At 38.5% G+C, this 22,151-nt stretch overlaps 1 long non-coding RNA gene across 1 annotated transcript in view; it reads right to left on the bottom strand.

Moving 5' to 3' along the window:
• The window catches only part of LOC139714388 (uncharacterized), an 80,429-nt gene that overhangs the window by 25,813 nt on the left and 32,465 nt on the right, over positions 1–22,151 (bottom strand). Inside the window, exon 2 of the long non-coding RNA XR_011709693.1 lies at positions 16,337–16,395. This is a non-coding gene — a long non-coding RNA (uncharacterized lncRNA). The remainder of the gene's footprint in view (positions 1–16,336; positions 16,396–22,151) is intronic.

Consider the following 22,151-nt stretch of genomic DNA (forward strand, 5'->3'; position numbering starts at 1 on the left):
TTACATTCTGTTCCGTACTATGCTAAAATAAATGTCGGATATTTGCTACATGTGTATTACATTTCGAAATGAATAGTAACATTTGGCTGCGTTTGATGGTAAAAAACAAAACAAAAACAAAACAAAACACACACACACACACACAAAACTGTCTGATGTCTGCCTTGACGTTCAAAATTCGGCCCCGTACGATATGATGAAATAATTGTCAGATGACTCATTTCACTTTCGCAAGTGGACAACAGTGACATTCGGCTCCGTACGATGATAAAATAGATGTCGGATGTTTGCTTTTATATTTGGAAATGACTAACTGTTAAATTCTGCTCCGTATACGACAGAGCTGCCAACCTTTCGAAGCACAAATTAGTACTCAGCAGCTCCAAAATTCGTATTTTCCACCAGAATTCGTATTTTTTTCAATCTCCCTCTTTTTGCTATGAGGCCTACAGGCTCTAAACATAACGTTATGACACATGCCGAAGCATCCAGCTGGTCACCAGCACGATAAAGATTCTAAACTACGCAATGTTCAGCGTTGATTGATTGCTTTCTCGCAATGTGTACAAGTGCAAGTTTGTACCTCCAAAATGTTTCTGGGCTGATTATGGAAGCTTCCATTTTCTAGCAGGGGACGGGGAATGCTTGATCTTCTCAAGAGAGCTTCTGTGTGAGCGGATGCAAAACTCTGTTCTGTGTTTCCAATTATGTACTATCAAAACATAATCATGCGTTGTTTTCAGGCTTTTTTCATTTTATTGGATTTTAAACATCAGTATTTTTCGAAGTATTCCAATTCCTTTTCCCCTGACTGGAATCGGAAAGTCTGCTATAACGATGATCGCAAAATGCCGCGCTGTGTGTGGAAGCGCCGATGTGGTGCAAACACGTGGCTTCATTTTCAAGTTTAAATGAATGCGCCATGTGCTCCTGCCTATAAGAGGTTACTGCAAGTTCGATGGATCGAATGCGCCATAGCTGAGCTGAGCTGAATGGCTTGTTTACGGTAAACATGCAATTTACGTTCGATATGAAGAAATCATTACGTCTTTCACGAGGGAAAAACACACAAAACAAACAAACAAACAAACAAAATACACCCACGAACGAATGTTGATAGCCAAAACTTTGAAAAGTAATAAGCAGTTTTGATGCGCGTGAACTGAAATTAATTGTCATTACACGTTGTATTTTGCTGTCTAACCAGGTGATGACTGCATCTCATTGGACCTTCTCGTAGTGAATTTGTCTGGGCATACGAGACCTTTCATGTATTTCTGTGATTGCATTTTTAATTGACTAAATAATCAATCCTTTTGTTATTGTTCAGGGAACATTAGATATTCGATCAAGTACACTATAATCGACTCTTCGATGTTCCCTACTATGCGCCAAAAGAAAGGCTATAGACATAGAACCATGATATCTTTGGAATTTTTCCTTTAATTCAACTAATGAGCTGGTTCTTCGATCGATATTTCCAGGATACTTACACGCTGTTTATTCCAATGCGCGCATTCTTTCGTTTGGCACGCACCTGGGTGTGGCACCTGCTTTTGTGGAAATTTCCACAAGGGAGAGGGGTGGGGTGTCAAGTTTCTTCGAGCCGAAGAGACTGCATACACAATCTCTTCGCTTTTATTTATTGTCATTCGTGTTTTCGCCTTATTCTTTGCTGATATTGAACATTTAGATTTAACTTTACGAAAGTTGCTATAGCACATGGTTCGTTTTGTTGTGAGGTGTACGTAATTTCTTTTTTTTTTTAATCATTCTTGAGAGGGGAAAGAAGAGTAAGGGGGAAAGAAGACTAGAGGGAAAGGGAAATAAAACAAACGTCACGTACGCTGAGCATTCACAGGAAGCCGTCTTTTTACACCAGTCACCAGCATAGTTATCATCACTATCAGACATCACTCGAGATCATTTTAGCCTTTTCCTATGATCAACATTAAGAAACACGCATAATCCCTCGAGATAAATACCTAGGAAACTCAATAATAAATACAAAGTATCAACACCTCCCAACAACACAAACATTTAGAAAAGACAGCAAATAGCACATCGAAGCGACTGGGATCAAACTCCGTCGCTTCGATTGCAGCGAAGCGGAGAAATCGCCGTTACGAAAATAACAGTGCGAGACACTAAGAGAATTACGTTTAAATACTTCAAAGTATAAAGGGAACAGATAAAGTGATATAAAATGTAAGAAATCGTACTAAACGAGGTGTGAGAAACGATGGAAATAAAACGAAGTTTAGTAGTAAGCTTAGGCCCTAGCAAAAGTTTTGCAGCACCGAAAGCTACGCGAAAATAAACACACATATAAAACTCGGTATTGCGACGAGATCCTATGGGATCAAGTCAATAAACGATACAAAACAAAGGAAATTGATTCATTTTGACGGGAAAATAGTTTGTTATAAGTATTCTGTTATATGAGATCTCCTTTAATAGGCCTAGAAATAATCGAGTTTCCACGATACTCTGGAAAGAAAGTTCGAACGCTTTTCACCTGCACATATACTGCAGAGGGCAGTGCACATCAGTCATCAATACACGAACAGAAACTCACCTCTTCAACTTCCTCGCAGAAAATGATGCAATAGCGTTATAAAAAAAAAACAGACAACACTCTAAAAATCATTTCGTACTTGGGAGGCAAGGGACAAGAGGATGAAAAGAAGAGAAAAAGAAGCAGACATTGCACAACGGGACGCTTTCACCCCGCCTCATACGGTACTGTAGTGGCAGCTGGCTAATTGGGATACCACGGCGATCCATGTAAACATCCAGGGTCCGTAGGCGACGGGGATTCACGCGCGCGAAGTTCTGTTCGGTGTACACAGTACGCAAGCAGCGATATGCGTGTGCGCACATTTTTCTATTCAGCGCTTTCCACATACGGTGCGTACGCGTTGCATCGATATCCCAGCTGAATACAGATAACATGGCACATGCGACGTGCGTTTGCTATATTTTTACCCATTATTTTGCCCCACTGTGAATTCGTACTTTCTAAGGACGTTTTCATATTGTCGTATTCCCTTCGATTTTTCGTATACGAATTTTTCGGAACGGTTGGCAGCTCTGGTACAATGCTAACATAAATAACAGATTATTGCTTTCACATTTGAAAATGATTAATGGTATACATAGGCTCAGTATGATGCTTAAATAAATAGAGGATGTTTGCTTCACATTCGGAAATCAATAAGGGTAACATTCAGCTCCATAAGATGCTAAAATGAATGTCGGTTGTTTGCTTTTATACAGTGTATTTGAAAATGATTAACGGTAATATTCGGCTCCGTAAGGTTCTAACATACTATATAGTCCATGGGCCAAGACCCGAAAAATGGGTTGTTGGTACCATCTGAGGTGGCACAACCTTTTTGGTGTCAGTTTGTTTGTCGGGCATAGATATGCTCATCAAGCTATGATAGCATTTCCAAATGAGTAGCTTAGTCATAATAAATGAATTTTTAACCAATTTGGTCTCGTTTTTATATCCCTATACTTCTGAATCGAAACTAAACCGCTATACAAAGAAGAGCACTGCCTTCTGTATGTCCACAGGTGTTCTGTTGTAAACGCGGTGCGCTTAGTCTTTATTCAAGGCAGCGAAGGGAATATCCAAAGGGTTATGATGTCCACAGCTGTCACGCGGTGCGCTTAGTCTTTATCTAGACCAATGTGCCGTTATCATATATAAAGTTCCTCATAAAAGGGATTATCTATACTGTTTTTATACTACCCTATCAACAAACACATCAGTTTTAAACAAAAATCACTCTGTTCATTTACAATATCATTCATTATAATGTATCGTAGTGTACCGGTACATTGTTTTTGCATTATCTTATATTGTTGGAGGGAAATAAAGCGACATTGGCGTGGTATCAGCGTTTTCACCGTAGCGTTTTCGCCGGAAAATGATAAATAATTGAAAGATACGGTAAAATTCACCAAGAATTGCTTTTGTTGTTGTTGTTGTTTTTAGATAAAAGGATATACACTGTATCATATGCTTTGGATATTCCCTTTGCCGTCTAGAATAAAGACTAAGCGCACCGCGTTTACAATAGAGCACCTGTGAACATACCACAGGAGCTGCATTTTACAGCTCTATGGAACATACAGAAGACAGTGCTCTTCTTTGTATAGCGGTTAGTTTCGATTCAGAAGTATAGGGATATAACAACGAGACCAAATTGGTTAAAAATTCATTTACTATGACTAAGCTACTCATTTGGAAATGCTATCATAGCTTGATAAGCATATCTGTTCCCGACAAACAAAATGACACCAAAAAGGTTTTGCCACCTCAGATGGTACCAATATCTGGCCTGGCCCATGGACTAATAGTAAATGTTGGATGATTGCTTTTACAATCAGAAATGAATAGCGGTAACTTTCGGCTCTTTACAATGCTAAAACAAACAATCTGGAAATGCTCCCACTTTCTCATCCCAAAAGTAAGCTATGACCACCTAATAGCATAGGCATCAACTTTTATAATTATCTATAAGCCTATTTGCTAAATCTTAGAATTCAGAATAATGGTGATTGAGATGATCTATTTTTGTATTCATTTATTTTAGACATGGGTACCTGTCACGTCAGTAATGCTTATAATTGTTTTTAGTAAGACCGATTTAGTTTTTCCTATGTTTTTCTTGATTTTTTTGGCCACCAAAAAAAAAATAGAAATCAATGATTTTGGTGGTCAAAAATAAAAATTAGTTTGGAGCCCTGCGATATCATTGGGCTCATCATTACTTAATCTTTCCCATGATACGCTAATATTTATATCATCAATCTGCCGACGTCATCCGACAATTCATGATTCAAATCTTTTTTTTTCATCGTCCGTAACCCAACTTTGAACACAGACAGGGTATTCTTTCTCATTCTAGAGTAATGAAGGAGCGCACTTTCGGCTGTGATCTAAGTCCTATTATCATCATGAGTTCATGTCGCCGTTTAGTGATCTAAACTTCAGCTTTGCTGAACTGTTCAATGTCTTGAGCAGGAAGCGAAAACAATGGCTGGACTAAGGAACCTTCGTTTTTAAAAGGGGGAAATAAACAACACTGAAACCGAACAAGCCGGCCGAGCATTGTTTAGGTTAACCACGCGTGGTGATAATCGCGCCCATTGATCGCTCTGTCCAGCTGGCTTAACCCTATTCTAACTGGGAGGAGTTTTTACTGGGGGTGACCCCCCCCCCCCCCTCCTTCAGATCTCGGCCACCGATCGCGCGATCGCTGCGAAATTTTTCCTGAAGATAGAGCTGGATGTCAACTACAAGATTACATGGTCATACAATAGAAAAATATTGCCTTTCTATTTTTAATAAATTGATTATGCAAAGTTGTGCATGAAATCATATTTTCACCTATAACTCCATAAAAAAGACTGAAGTATTGCTAAATTTTTGTGTCAAAATTCCTCAAGACATATAAACCAATTTTCATTTAAAAATAAAGCACAGTCAAAACCAATTTCTTTTGTTTTTTATTGTTTTGTTAATTTCTTATGTATTTTATTGATTGTTCGACCTTGTGTTTTCTGTTGTTTTTCAAAATTTGTTGCAGGCACTTTTTCAGGCTTATCTACACTATATAGAATTTATTAATTTCAATGGTTCAAAGATGAAATACTATAATTTATATCAATTTAACCCCAAAAACACAATTTACATTCAATTTGCACACGATATCATGAATTTGAGCTGTTTTCCGGTTGACATGCATTTGCATAACATTACGTAACTTCAGAACGGTGTACTCAGACGTCGCAAATTTGGTCTCAAAATATGCGGAAGACTTCAATGAAAAAAGTTGTGAAACGACGCGGCAAAATATTTGCGCGTTGCAGAATCGTGACGCGAAACGTGGGGGGGGGGGGGTCAATTTGACCCATTTGACCCCCCCCCCCCCCCCCACCCAGTTAGAATAGGGTTAAGAGTATGCATATTGACCAAAAATAGTCAGAGGGATGCTAATTTACTCTTACAAGCTATCGCTACTATTTAAGTTGAAAACTGGAACTTTCTGAAAGGTTAAAGATGATCGTAAAATCAGTTCTGGCTACAGGATTTTATAATAATTATAATAGCATACAACATGTACCAAGTTTTCATCGTTTACCTGTCTTATCACTCCAAAGCAGTTCAGCTTAACTGTTGGCTTATAGAAGTGATCATCAATCGGTAAGGATTAGTCAGATGAATTCATGAATTCACTTTATGCATCACGGCTAATCGAACTATTCAACATCGTTGAAGTAACCATACTTTTTTATTTTCATAGTTCAAACTATTTCTTAACATTTATATGCAAAACGAAAGTACTCTACACGTTTTTCAAAATGCTCAGATGTAATGAGTCAATTCCACAAAGATTGCATTACAGCAACCTTTACTGACCTAAACAAGTTTTCTATAGAGCTATCAGTTCTATTATAATGGCATTCTGATAACTTCGACTGCGTTTTGAACTCGTACCGAGCACAGCATTCAAAACAACGGGTTCCTCAGGTCCTCTTTAGGTACTGGTATACTTGCTAAAAGCATTCTCTTTAGCTTCCATTGACAACAACATGCCATGGGAGGAGAATGGAAGCGATCAACTTTCTCGGTAAATGAGGCTTTTCGTATATAGCACACATTGCGTGCCTCTTTCTTTTTTTCTGTTTCTGTTGTTTCAAACTACACTGCAGCCGACACACAACACAAACACACCAAAGTTTACATTCAGGCAACCGTATTTTGATATTGGTTAGAATCGAATTATATCTGTCTTGTGATTGGCTAATTATCTGTAGCAAAAACAAAACAAAACAAAACAAAACAAAAACAAAACAAACAAACACAAAAATGCTGAAAACTGCTTATCGAATATCAGTGGCGTGCCAAAGGAGTAAAATGGAGTCTATACTCTAAAGGGGCCTGAGCTTTTGATTCCAGAAGAATCTTCGTCAGAGGCAAAATGATAATCAGGCAGGGAAAGCAATCACATTATAAAGAAGTTCACACAACACGAACAGTCAGGGACAGGCTAGGGACACGGAACTAAGAAAACAAAAGGAGAGGATGGGAGGTCATGGGCAAGGAGGCCAACAGGTGAAGGGAGGGGGATTAAAGCAGGAGGGTGGATAGACAAAAGGTATAGGAGGGTCAGTGATAATCCTGAGTGCCATGGGGGTGCATCCATTTAAGAATGAATTTTCTCACACACCCAAGCTGTCGCCATTTATGTGTGTGCGATGAAGCGTTAACGCCGTCGCTAAGCAGGACTGTTGCATCATGGGGGGGGGGGGGGGGGGAACGGGTTGTGAGCTTGAACATAACCTGAACTTTAAGGGCGATTTTCTTTTTTTTTTCTTTTATGACTTCTAGGGATGCGGAAAGGGGTTGTTTTATATATTATTGTAAAGATAAAACTATACAATGTATGTAGAATTCAAGTATTTATATATACATGTGTAGACATGCCTAAAATTTCGTTTACTGCGACATACGCATTTCGACCGAGCGCATCACGACCTGTATGGACTACGCACATGTATTCTTTTATCTTGCGCTCTGCTTTTGTGGGAATTTCTTCAAGCATAGGTGTCAGGTTTTCCTACGTTACGTCTGCGGTCATTAATTCCATATTTGTTAGTTTGTCTGCTTTCTTATTCTGTGTTTTATGCATTTTACTTGAACTTAAAGGTCTAGACATTTCGTTTGCTAAATGCACGCGAGTCACGTTGCATTGTATGATGTATTTTGTTTCGTTGACCATTCATGAGAAGCGTTTCTTTGAGCAAACTCTCTTTTCACACCAAAATCACTTATAGAAGGTAGTCATCCACATTGGTTATCAAAATAATAATTCCGTCATTTTCCTTTCGTTCAGAAACAGGAATCAGAATTCTCAACACGTCATCCACATTGGTTATCAAAACAATTCCGTCATTTTCCTTTCGTTCAGAAACAAAAATCTGTTATTCTCAACACGTTATTACAAAAATTACATCTCACAGCGATAATAGGGCCTACTAGAACCAACTCATCGCAGCAAAATGACACATTACGGTTACGAGGACATACACAATGCTTGAACAAATTACTTTGCTTCAAAATGTAGAAACAGATGAAGTGACATAACAAGAGAAAGGGCGCACCGAAAGAGGTACACTGTATCAAGATCAACTAAGATAAACTCTAACAAAAGAAGAAGAAGGAGGAGGAAACTATTCCCCCCCCCCACACACACACACGCACACACATACACACAAACGAGTAGATACACAAAGGTCATATGTTTACCTTTGGGAGCAGTGATTTGAAAGATGTTTTAGATATCACATGTGATGCATAATAGGTCCGTTGTGCAAAGCATCCTACATAATTTTTTGTAATAAAGCCTAGAATATAAGGAGATATCAGTATTTCTCTTATAGATTGTAAAGAACCTTCGGAATTAGGACCTTTGTTTCATTTTCGGATTAACGAACCTTCGGCATAACGAACCTTATTTCATTTTTTGATAAATGAACCTTTGGAATAACAAGTTACAAACCTCATATTTTCGGATTAACGAACCTTCGGAATAGCAAACTGTAACCGTTCACATAGTGTACTGTATTTTCGATCATACGGATTCAATTTTTTTTTTTCCAGCGGTTGTTTCTATCCCTATAACTCACATTTCAGAACTATGGGGGTTTTGTTTCATGTACGTGGTGAATTAATACGCCTTTAACGCAAGAGCAAAAACATGGGAAAGTTTGAATGCTTTTCACGTGCACATCGTCACATAAAGAGAATCAGGTGCTGACGGACCATAGAAGTGTCTCAAAATCAATACTGCCATGCAGCTTGCACCAAAATCACAATTCTGATAGGTATTATCCCGTAACAGGGGAGGATCCAGGAATTCCGTAAAGTGGGGGCGCGTTTACAAAATTAAAGGGGGGCGCACGCACCCCTCCCCCATTTTTTGTTTTTTTTACATTTCTTTTGTTTCAACAACAACAACAAAAAAAATAAAGGGGGGGGGGGCGCCGGTTGCGGTCCTCCCTGGATCCGCCCCTGCGTAACCAAGTAAGTTTGAGAGAGAAAAGTTTGAGCCAAAAACACAGCGTTGACAAGTACTACCACAAATTGCATTTTAAATATGGTATATAGTACACAGTACGAGAAAGTATACAGCACGAGATCTCTAGTTTGATTTTCATTTCGCTTCAAATAGTAGACGAGCAGTGACAATCCGTCAAAGTGCAAACTACAGCTAGGGCCTAGCGGCACAGTTTACAGGTCTACCTTCTGTTCGCTGCATGGTACACATAAACAGGAACAAAAGCGTTTTCTTCTTTTGCATGTTAGCATGGGGACGATAGTGAATTAAGTTCACCAAGATTCAATGTTTGTAAACAAGAAAGCAGCGCGTAGCAAAGACCTCAGATCGTTGTTATAGCACACGTGCATCTATTGTGGTAACATTTTAATCAACGCACTAACACCATCTGAACATACTGAACGATCATGCCACACAATCACTGTGAAGGGGAAATGTTCAGCAACAACAAGAGCACGAGTATGTAGCCTACCATATACTGTACGCGCATTCATTCCGTGAGTGCCAAATACAAGCTAGAAACACACGCAATAAAGAAACATTGCAAGTTCATGAACCGAGGGACCTTTTTTTTTTTTGTCTTATATCTTAACAAGATAAAGACGTTGTGATTTCGGGTGCTGTTCGTTATTCCGAAGGTTCGTTATTCCGAAGGTTCGTTTATCCGAAACACATAAATTCCCTAAACCATAGAGGTTCGTTAATCCGAAAACGAAAAAAAGGTTCGTTAATTCGAACATTTGCGGCGTTATTTCGAAGGTTCGTTAATCCAAAAATGACATAGGGTTCGTCATTCCGAAGGTTCGTTAATCCGAAAATGAAATAGGGTTCGTTATCTCGAAGGTTCATTGATCCGAAATGATATAGGATCCGAAATGATATAGGGTCCGTAACGAACCTTCGAAGTAAGTCGAGCTTTGTTTCATTTTCGGATTAACGAACCTTCGGAATAACGAACCTTATTTCATTTTCGGATTAACAAACCTTCGGACTAAAGAACCTTACTAACGAACCTTCGGAATAACGAGCTGTAACCGTGATTTCATATCCAATTTGTTTAATTGGACCTTTTAAAAGCTATGATTGTATCGAATCATTGAAATGAAATTTAACGGCCTTCTGTCCGCCGTATCAAAAGTGTGATGATAAAGGGGATGTGCGCATTGTCATTCGAAATACATGTAACTACATGTAACTCTACATTTAAGTAATTAGTCTGATTATTATATAGCAACTGATTTTGGGATTGATAGTCACTACTGACAGTTTTTATTCTCGTAAACGGCACCTGTCAATCTCACAGGCGTCAAGTCGAAGCACTCACACGTCATGAATTGACCATAAGGTAAAAACGACAGAACTCTACACACAAGAGTTCTGTGATAAAAACACGCTGGGCACACAAGATGAGTATGTTGGAACCACATGGCGCACTCACTGCTGGCAGGGCAAGTACGTGCTTTGCTCATCGAACTGATCGTTTTTATAGCGATCATAATATCGCTGCACAGCAGAGATTCGTATTCCAATGCACAGTAGGCCTACTCTCTCTCTCTCTCTCTCTCTTTCTCTATAAAAAAAAATGAAAACATTCACACTTGAAGGGGTGGATACATTTAAAACGGAGTCAATTTAGAGTGAAATTGGAGTGAATTTTGAGTGAAAATGTTCATTTTCACTCGGAGTGACCTCCGGGATCACTCGAAGATTTTGGAGTGCTATTGATGTAGCGCGATTCCGCTGCTTAAATGCATTCAGTTTTGCTCATAATCATTAATTTCATCCTTCTTTTTTTTTCTTGGAAAGCAAGCACTCCTTAAAGAGGGAAAACCCCGATTGGACAAATTGCGAAGTAAACATGCATTGACATAGTTATGTGATACGTATAAACAATTTATCATGAAAGGAGAGAAGGGTACCTACAGTACATGTATCCAAGATAAACATTATGCATGCACGTGTAGTACCACTTCTCGGGGACTCGAGTGAAGTTAAACGCAGCTTTGTTGATTACATAATGCCACTCTGGTGGTTTCGCCATACCCTTCTCTCTCTCCTACGTTTTCTTTGTTTTCTCCCTCTCTTTGTCTTTTTTTTTTCCCTACAAATCGTGTACTTTAAGAATAGACAGACGGTGTTAAACTTCAACTCAAGTGGCTTCTTAAGATCTGCGCCTCTTTCATCCATCTTAGGGACCGTGACACTATTGTGAATGACACAATTAAAAGCATCACACAAGGACTTTCACGCCTCGTTAGACCTTTAAGACTCAGATCTTTTTCTTTCTTTTTATGTGTGTGTGTGTAGACGTGGACGCCATTGGGAAATATCAAGCTCGAGACAATAAGTGGCCACTTACAATATAATGACCGACCGATGTTGAAGGTAGATTAAATCAGTAACTAAGTCAGAAATTGGGGAACCAGTAAATAAATAGGCAGCGATCGACACTTCGACGGTTTGCCAATCTAATGTGCAGCGATCGACGTCGAAAGTGTCAATCAAATACGTTATTTACGGTCGACGTCGAAGGTTGATAAAATCAGTAAGCAGCGATCGATGTCGAAGGTTGATAATCGGATGGGTGCTGTTCGTAATATTCCGAAGGTTCGTAATTCCGAAGGGTCGTTAAATTCGAAACACACAAATTCCCTAAACCTACAGGTTCGTTAATTCGAACGTTTGTGGCGTTATTCCGAAGGTTCGTTATTCTGAAGACTCATGAATCCGAAAATGAAATTAACGGAACAATATACCTTCTGAATAACGAATCTTCGGACTAGAGAGCCTTCGGAATAACGAACATCGGAATAATAGCTACCGATGTGTAAGGTTGATGAAATTATTAAATAGCGACCAATGTCCAAAGTTGATTAGGTCATACCGTCCGACGTTAGTGATCGAGAAAACTATAAAGTAGCGGCTGATGTCGAAAGTTGATAAAATAAGGACAATTAAATCAAATAGGTATAGCGTCCATAATGTCGAGATCAAATAAAATTGAGCAGCAACGAAGTGTCGAAGGTTTATGCAATCAACTTGGTATCGCACGACGTCGAATGTTAAGCAAAATTATCTGATTTATCCGACATTTGTTTTAGCATTGTAAAGAGGCTAAAGTTACCGTTATTCATTTCTGATCGCAAAAGCAATCATCCAACATTTACTAGTATTTTGACACCTTACGGAGCCGAATGTTACCGTTAATCATTTTCAAATGTTAAAGCAAACAACCGACATTCATTTTAGCATCTTACGGAGCTGAATGTTATCCTTTTTCATTTCCAAACGTGAAAGCAAACATCCGCTATTTATTTTAGCATCTAACTGAGCCGATTGATACCGTTAATCAGTTCCAAATGTAAAAGCAACAATCTGTTATTTATTTTAGCATCGTTCGGAGCAGAACATTACCGTTATTCATTTCCAAATTTAAAAGCAAACATCCGACAATCATTTTAGCATCGTACGGAGCCGAATGTTACTGTTTTTTCATTTTGAACGTCAAGGCAGACATCAGACATTTACTTTACCATCAAACGCAGCTGAATGTTACTGTTCTTCATTTCGAAATGTAATAGCAAATATCCGACATTTATTTTATTATATGGAGCAGACTGTTACTGCTATTCACCTCCAAACGTAAAAAGCAATCATCTGCCATTTTCTGGGCATCTTCCGGAGCCAAATGTTATTGCTATTTACTTTCGAAAGTAAAAGCAAACACCCGACATCTGTTTAATCATCATACGGAGTTGAATATTAGTGTTATTAATTTCCGAACATCAAAGGGATCATTCGACATTCATTTTAGCATCTTCCGGAGCTGAATGTTATTGTTATTTACTTTTGAACGTAAAAGCAAACATCCGGCATTTATTTTTATCATCGTACAGAGTTGAATATTATTGTTATTCATTTCCGAACGTCAAAGCAAAGATCCGACATTTATTTTAGCATCTTCCGGAGCTGAATGTTATTGTTATTTACTTTTGAACGTAAAAGCAAACATCCGGCATTTATTTTTATCATCGTACAGAGTTGAATATTATTGTTATTCATTTCCGAACGTCAAAGCAAAGATCCGACATTTATTTTAGCATCTTCCGGAGCTGAATGTTATTGTTATTTACTTTCGAACGTAAAAGCAAACATCCGGCATTTATTTTTATCATCGTACAGAGTTGAATATTATTGTTATTCATTTCCGAACGTCAAAGCAAAGATCCGACATTTATTTTAGCATCTTCCGGAGATGAATGTTATTGCTATTTACTTCCGAAAGTAAAAGCAAACATCCGACATTTATTTAATCATCGTACGGAGTATTATTGTTATTCATTTCCAAACGTCAAAGGGATCATTCGACATTTGCTTTAGCATATTCGGGAGCTGAATGTTATGGTTATTATTTTACTTTCGAACGTAAAAGCAAACATCCGGCAAATTACTGATACTTTTCAAAAGATTTTCGCGGATCGATTTCAGCTAATTTCCTTCATGTAGCCGATGGTTGACGGGAGAGTTTGATTTTCATATCATTAATTCCGCGCTGGAGCGCTCGGGCAAATGCGGGTGTTTAGACGAGCGTGAAAGTGCGGGCGACTTCCCTCGTCTGTACGCGTCCAAACGCCCGCGTATTACCTAGTACGCCCGGACGAAAGGGCTTCCCGCATTTGCCCTAGGGGTTTTCGTGACGTTTCCCGCGGTCGGCACTGTAGATGCTCTCTGGTGCTATCTAAGGCTTATTTTTGCAACATACGATAGCAATACGTAAGAAATCCTTTCCAACGGGAGACATTGAGCCAGGGCGGGAGAAATTAAATCTCAAACGGGAGAACGGGAGATTTTGCAAAAATGGGTTTTCGGCGGGAGACCTCCCGTCGAAAACGGGAGAGTTGGAGTCTCTGCTAATGACACTACAGATCAATATTATGATATTTTGAGGTCATTGACCTCTAAAAGGTCACCAGAGGTCAGAGTTAGAAACCTGTCTTTGCTCTTTGGAATATAAAGACAGTTTCATTGCAAAACAGATATGCTTGTTTTGCACATCTTAACCATGTTTATCATTAACTAATAACATCACAGATCAATATTATGGTATTTTGAGGTCATTGACCTCTAAAGGTCATCAGAGGTCAAAGGTAGAAACCTGTCAATGCCCTGTGGAATCAGAAGATTTGTAGTACAAATGCATATTTAGTGCAGCGTAACCAAGATCTAAGCCTATCATTCACAAATGCCTCCAAACATCAATATTCTGATATTCAAAGTTCATTGACCTCTGGAGGTCATCAGAGGTCAAATCAGACTTACCTCCCGATCTTAAAATGAATCTTATGGTATGTACTAACACTGGTAAAAGTTTCATACTTTAGTCAAATTTTGCACAATTCTCATGATTTTGAGGGCTTAACCGCTCTACTAATAATCAACTTTTAGTTTCAGGCAATGAGACAAACTATCACTTCCTCGGCGATCTGAATGTGTACGCTATCTTTCCTCAGCTGCGCTTCAGAAAGATAGCTACATCCAGATCGCCTCGGAAGTGACAGTTTGTCCCATCACCTTCACCAACGTTGATTATTTGCTTATGGCATGATATTGGTTTGGTACAAAATCAACAGCAAGATTTATTATTTCCCCATTTAAGACACACACACACACACAAAAAAAAAAATCAGTTCATCTTCAAGCATTCCCTTTCAACTAACTGACCCTTCAGGTCTGCTTGTTTTGTTTTTTTGGTTTGTTTTTCAAAACAACAAGACAAATTTGGATTGAGCCATTACCAATAAAAAAAAAATCTATATATATTTTTAATAATAAAGATACTACTACATAAATATGACACAATGCAACGAACTACCTGTACTAGTCACAAATTTCATACTTAGCCGACTTTACTTTCTTCTCTGTTAGTTTTGAAAAAAAAAAAAACCTGCATTTTCATTTAAAGGAATGGTATATTTTCAGATGGAGGATTCAGATTTAAACTTTTTGTGAGATAATTAGCAACCATTTATATGAAATATTAAAGAGCATAAAATTCTAAGGGGATTTAAGAGTTTATTTGATGAAAATTGGTTTTGAAATGCATGAGATATCCAGATACAAAGAGATTGCAATAAAAGGTGGGACCCAACTTTAATTAGAGCCAGTTTGTTTTACTTTGTTTTTGGATATCTCAGCCATTTCAAATCCAATTTCCATCAAATAAATTTTAAATACCCCTTTGAATTGTATGTTCTTTTTATATTTCATATTAAGTGCTTCCTAATCATTCTGTAAAAAGTTAAAATCTGAATCCCCCATCTCAACCAAAACTATACCATCCTTTTCAAACCTAATACTTTCTTGGTTACCAAAGATCATAATGTAGCCACACTGCTCCCTTAAAACCATCCATAATTCCCGACTACATATGCAACAGACTCCCATCCGTGGACAATGAAAGAAGACACATTCAGGCGAGCGTGACATCATGAATGTGAATCGCCCTCGGGGTATGAACAGAATGTCACCGATGCCGATGTCTCACCGTACCGCACAATAATGTGATTACAATGCGAGCTCAGAAACCCTTACTGAAGACATGAACCATGTTTGCAACCATTGGGTGACCCTATAGCGCACCAACCTAGACAAACATATCACAACATGTGAGTTTTATATGAACCATGAAATGTTTCTGTAACTCAATTCTCCTACGGTATATATGGGGGAAAACTGAGTGCATCATTTTGCTTTTCTTTTCTTTTCTTTTTTGGGTGGGGGTATGGAGCAAATGAATAGGGCAGCTTTTTAAAGAAGAAGAATTAATCCCAAAGAAGGGTTGGTAGGCATGCCAAAGAAACCTATCGGAGAAGAATGGGTGATATATGACAAATGACGAGAAATTTATGGCACAGCTGGAATGTTAGTGAATCATCGTCTTTCATCCCATGCCACAATGTATCGGGACATCTCAATAGCCAGTTATTTCTTGAAAACTTCTGAAACTATGTGACCAAGACTGCTATCAGAGCCATACTGGCATGTTACGCTAGTGCTACTAGACTTTCTGAGGTTCAATCAGCTATCACTTTCTCCACAGATGCAAAATCCCCTACGTTTCTAAAAATCACTGTCATCTACAAATGTATTGCCTCCGCTTGAAACATGGTTACATATTTGAAATAATAAACACATCTTACCAAGCAGGACTTTTTCTCATCCATCAAAAAGCAGGATTCAGACTCCACCCATTGGTCATCTGTGAGATAGACAGAAGGTAGGGAGAGAAAAAAAAAGTGAAAGATAAACATGAAATCTACACATTATAAAACTATCTGAACAAATTAGATGATGTGCATACAAATTTGGTACAGAATGGCATATGGGACACAATGGCTAGGATTTAACAGACAACGTAAAATTTCAGTTTCTTTTTTCACCTGAACTGACACTGACCCTGGCACAAGGTCGAATCACATCTGGTTATTCTTCATTAAAGTAAAACAAACATGTAATCACTCACTATATGCCATGAACACTGTCTTGCCCAAAAATTAGACAAACTTTCTGTGCAACTACATTGGCAGTCACATTTGCTCTTTTATTTGAAACCGCTGTCAAAAGAAAAAGGCAAGAAATGTTTTGCGGGAAGGAGGTCCAGCAAATTCTTCGCTGGAATTATGACCTTTGACCTCGACAGGATCATTCACCCACAAGGCATTCATAACTTCCATCCACATACGGATGAAGTCAGATGCAGAAAAGAAAGACCCTGGAAGAGGAATGAGAGAAATCGGTTCTCCCCAGCTGTCTAAGGGTTACCCTCATGAGCTGACTTTTACCAGCCAATTGTCACAAGAGGGGGTGCTCTAATGGGCCTCCGCTGAGCAATCATTTCGCTAAATTAGTTTCCATTACCAGAGCTATGCACCTACACGCTAGATTTATGTCCTATCATTTGTACTACAGCCAAAACTTTGGGTTGCTCTGTAACCTTTTCAAGAGCTGCTTCGTACAAAGCAATGGCAAGTTAGTTCGCACTGCATGCATACACATATACACTCAAGTCAAGTACATTGTTGTGCATGCCATAACCGCATCTGTTGCCATGGTAATGGAGAAACATGAAGGGAATTAAATGTGTAAGCCTCCTCCAATACCTACCTCATGTTGTGTATGATTATAGCACTCATATTACATCACTGCTATGATGCTACAAATCAGCTTTTGAGTTGAGAGGCAGCCTTTATTTCTCAAAAGTACTACTTTCAACAGGTGGTGTATTCATGGACTGCCTTCAAGACAACCCCAAGCACAAAGAACTCTCCATCCTGAGCCCATACAAGTGTTTCAAGAAACAAGATGATCCAGTTCCAATCTGCTTTAGGTATAATACTCCACACAAGGTACCATCAGAATGGTACAAGGTGGCTAAAGAATCAGACTTTTGTCCAGCGTGAATAGGGAACTTATGCTTTGGTCATGGCAGTTCATTCAAATGGTTGATTCTGGCAACCTCTGTCTTACTTACACATTTCCCACCCAATCTTTACCCTATACATCGCTTTTCATTCGAAAGGTGTTTGTGATTTTGCTTTGGGGTTTTTTTCTGCTGCACCGATATTTCTACTTCATATCATACTATGAATCCATATATTGCTTTAACATCTGCTGTCATGACACCTCATTTTTCTTCATTTTTTTTTTCTGGTATACATCATAGACGTTTCGTTGTGGAACACTGGAATATCTATGTGATTTATTTCATGTTGTAAAGCACAGTTTGCTCTCTTCCTTTCCTCCCTTTCTTTCCCTATTAAGCTATCTATCTATCTATCTATTTGTCCACCTTTCTGTATATTCTCTCTCAACCTGTATCTTATCTCTCCATTCTATCTATCTACCTTTCTCTATTTACCTGTATCTCTATATCTAACTACCTGTACCTGCATATTTCTGCATTCTATTGATCTGTCAATTTCTTTTATTATATACCATATCTCTATATCTCTCCATTCTATCTATCTATCTTTATATCTCTCTAGCTGCATAGATCTCTATATCCCTCCATTCTATACATCTATCTTTAACCCTATCTATACCTATATGTCTATATCTTTCCAATTTATCTATTTATATATCTATCTACCTGTATTACATTTTTTCCATTCTCATGGTCTTTCCTTGGTGTGTACTATGCGCCACACACAAAGTATGTATCTCTTTACTTTGTTGGAATACTTAATCTTTGGACACATACACACACAGGGCCAAAGTGTCTTTGACAACATACATTGAGTGTGTTTGCAGGCACTTGATGTTCAAAATGTGCGCGCCATGTGTACATTATCACGTCACCAAAGTGCAGATGGAATGCCGCCTGGATTGCAACACTGAACATTTTGTATTTTTATTGCCCTCGGCTCTTCAGAAAGAGTCTTTTCGGAGCAGGAGATTACTGCGCAGAGAACCTCATCAATCATGAGAATCTGTGTGTTGTGCTCTTTCTTTCTTTCTCTCTCACTCAAAATCTCTAGTCTTCTAGTCTTTTCTTTCCCTCTTTCACTTCAGACACTTACTGCTGAATACTTAAAGGAAACCAAAACCCCAAGAGAAATGTGGATTGCGTGAAAGTAGCAACATTAGTAGAACTCATCAGTGAAAGTTTGAGGAAAATCGCACAATCGATGCATAAGTTATGAAGTTTTTGTGTTGGAACCGCTGGATGAAGAGACTACTTAAGTTTATGACATCACGAGTGGACAGCAATTATAAAGAAAATATAAAGAAAATTAAACATTAATTAAACACTTTTCTAGCATAATGAAAGAGCACTTGACTAACAGCTTTCAGAAACCAGGGGAAATAATTACTACCCTTAACATACAAAATGTATGTCAGTATCAAGTTGACGGAGAATTTTTGTTGAATTCCCTTTATATTTTCTTTATATTGTTGTCCACACATGATGTCATGACCTCTAGTAGTCTCCTCATCCAGCGGTTCCAACACCAAAACTTTAAAAATTCATAACTTTTGTATCGATTGTCTGATTTTTCTCAAACTTTTACTGATGTGTTTTACTAATGTTGCTGCTTTCACTCAATCCACATTTCTCTTTGGGTTTTGGTTTCCTTAATAAGGGGTAATATCCCCCCCCCCCTTTAAAAGTGGTAATGAACTACCCATCATTCCCTTTGGCTCGAGAGAATCATTTTCTGCCATCCTATATACATACTTCTTTCGCTGTTGTTCTTTGTTTTTGACATTCTTTTCTCAATTACATTTCTTTACAGCATGCACTGCTTCTATCTGTAAGCTGTCAATCCCTTTAATGCCACGTTTCATTTCAGATCAACATTTCTTCTGCTTCTTGAACACCAATGTCCTGCTTCGTCTCCCTCACTCTTTGAGAACGTATATGTACATTACACAAGTTATGATTTCAGATCTACATTAGATGGGAGTTCAGTCTTTAACCTCTTCAGTGCCAGGGACTTTGGACATTTAATACAGTGCTATGGAAGTTTCCTGAGCCACTACGCACTCAAAGCACACAAAGGGTTAAATGGAGAGCTCCAGTGTATGTTTGTGTCAACTGGAAACAGATGGAGGAAAACCATACACATTTAATAGCTACAATCAGAAATGGAGCAAAGTTGAGCATCTGCTGATAGTGGCATTTTATTTTTAAACAGCTGCAACCAAGCAAGGACCTTGTTTTCCCTCCGCCATTGATACCAGAAGATACAGACCTGATTCCCCCTCTCCCTTTCCCCCTTCCACTCCCCCTCCCCTCCCCTCCTGCTCCCCCCCCTCCCGCTCCCCCTCCCCTCCCCTTCCCCATCCCCATCACATTTGACAGCCATCCTGAGGAATAAGACAAGGTCAAGTTTCTCATCTGTTTATTCCACTGCACAAAATGAAAAAGAAAAGCTGTGCTCAATATTCAATGACAAGACAACCATAACATTATTGTAAAATGAGGAACTTTCGCATGCATTATAATTTAATGAATTTCGCAAGAGCCAAAGATTCCGGACTTTAAAATGCACGCAAAACGCATACGCTATATGCATTGAATGCCAGTGGCAATTCATGAAAATGTCATGACACGAAAAAGGCCGTTGGCTCCAATTTGCTAAAAAATTCTGAATATTTATATCATGTTTTACAGTAAATCTTACAAGTTAAGGAAGGGTGATTTGATATTCATCACAGAGGGCACCAGCACTCATGAAATTCTGCATTCAAATGGCCATAGGGGTGTACCAGGACAATGACAGGACTTTATAATTACTCAAATGAAAGTAATTCTTCTATTCTTTGTCACATATATCTAACAGGACATTCAAATCACAGAAAATGTGTCTTTCACACGACTACAGAAAGTGAAGGTAACAAAAGGTGAGCCTAGTTTGATGAAAATCATGAATCAAACTTTTACTTGTAGTGGAGGGATCCCCCCCCCCCCCCCCCAAAGCTTGACTGTCATATTCATTAATATTTACTGCTCAAATCTTACAAACAACATCAAATTGTTTAGGGTCAGGTAGAGAATTAGAGATGCACAATGCCGAGAAAAACAAAAACAGGAATTGACAAATACATCACATTTTCATTGAAATGACGGGCCCACTATACATTGTATCATACATCCATGAATTCTGTCTATACAATGTATTTGTCTCTAACACTGATACAAACCAAGCTCCTTCAATTTCTTTAAAAGCATATCAAGGACATCTTTTCTGGCACAGAAAAGTGAGAGAGAGAGAAAGACATCCAGAGCAGCTAGTCAGGCCATCTTGTTGTCCCTTGAGCTAATGGCGGCTCAGTTAAAATCACTGCCAGCCAGCAGCCATTTATACGCAGCATTCATTTCCGGCAAGATTCTGCGAATCGCATCCGTTCACCGTGCCTCGATTCACAGTGTGAAAATGTACCCAAGTGAGTTTTATATCTCTACTTGCTTGAGTACACACCATTTACTCTGCTCAAATGGGGTCTAAATCACATACCACGCTTTATTTGGCACAGTAATATCTTTTATGCTCCAATTTCATGACTGTTATTCTTCTTCATCAAGCTAAATATATCATCCAAATAATTGCCAGCTCACTGTCAAGAACAGGGGGAAGAAAAAAGGATAATTCAGACTCCCACTTTAAGCAAATATAGGCACATATGCATGTACATTTATGTACCTACATACAAATACAGTGTATGTAACGATAGACAAACAGGTATCACAAGGTTTGCAAACCTCAGCACATCATAAGCTACTTAGAAATGAAAAAATATTGATAAAAAGTACAGAAAAATTACATATTTTGAAGGCACAATTCATATTTCTATGGTTAAAATCAGAAGAAATTTTCTTTTATGCATGCCTATTCTACAAAAATGTTCATAAGAGTGAGAAAAAAAAACCAGAGAAATGATTTTCTGATTGCTGCAATTAGTACACTTCTTGCACCACACAAAAATCATTAGTTTTCATACCGCTTTAATAGCTAAGAGGGATCTTTCAAAACCATTAATCTTGGGTGTGATAAAACAGATCCAGGAACTGATAATGACTGCATCTTATCATATTTTACGATAAAGGTCAGTTTATAAACCATATACACTAGTCTAAACACTGCAAACATATGCAGGACATGACAAAATCTCTTACTGCTCCTTGTAGGGGTTGTCAAACCCATCCAAAATCAAATTGCCTCCTTACGAGCCTTGAAACTGTTTTGCTGTTTTGATCTCTTCTTTTCTATTCCATTCATTTAAATATTAAGTGCCAAATGGGCATATTTGGGTCTTCCATCTATGGGTGACTGTGTGTACTACCAATGTAGCTCTCATTGGGGCATCATATGCACACTCTCGGCACTTGTCTGAATTCGGGGGCAGTCCATAGGGATTCCCTAATCTCATGCTCTCCTGCCCATGTGCCGATTTCTCATTCTAAAGGTTGGGAAATCCTGCTGCCCCTACGTTTTTTGAGGCTCGGGACCA

The sequence above is a fragment of the Diadema antillarum genome, unplaced genomic scaffold (assembly GCF_040938485.1).
Source record: "Diadema antillarum isolate AM-2024a unplaced genomic scaffold, OU_Dant_1.0 seq00002262_RagTag, whole genome shotgun sequence".
Lineage (NCBI taxonomy): Eukaryota > Metazoa > Echinodermata > Echinoidea > Diadematoida > Diadematidae > Diadema > Diadema antillarum.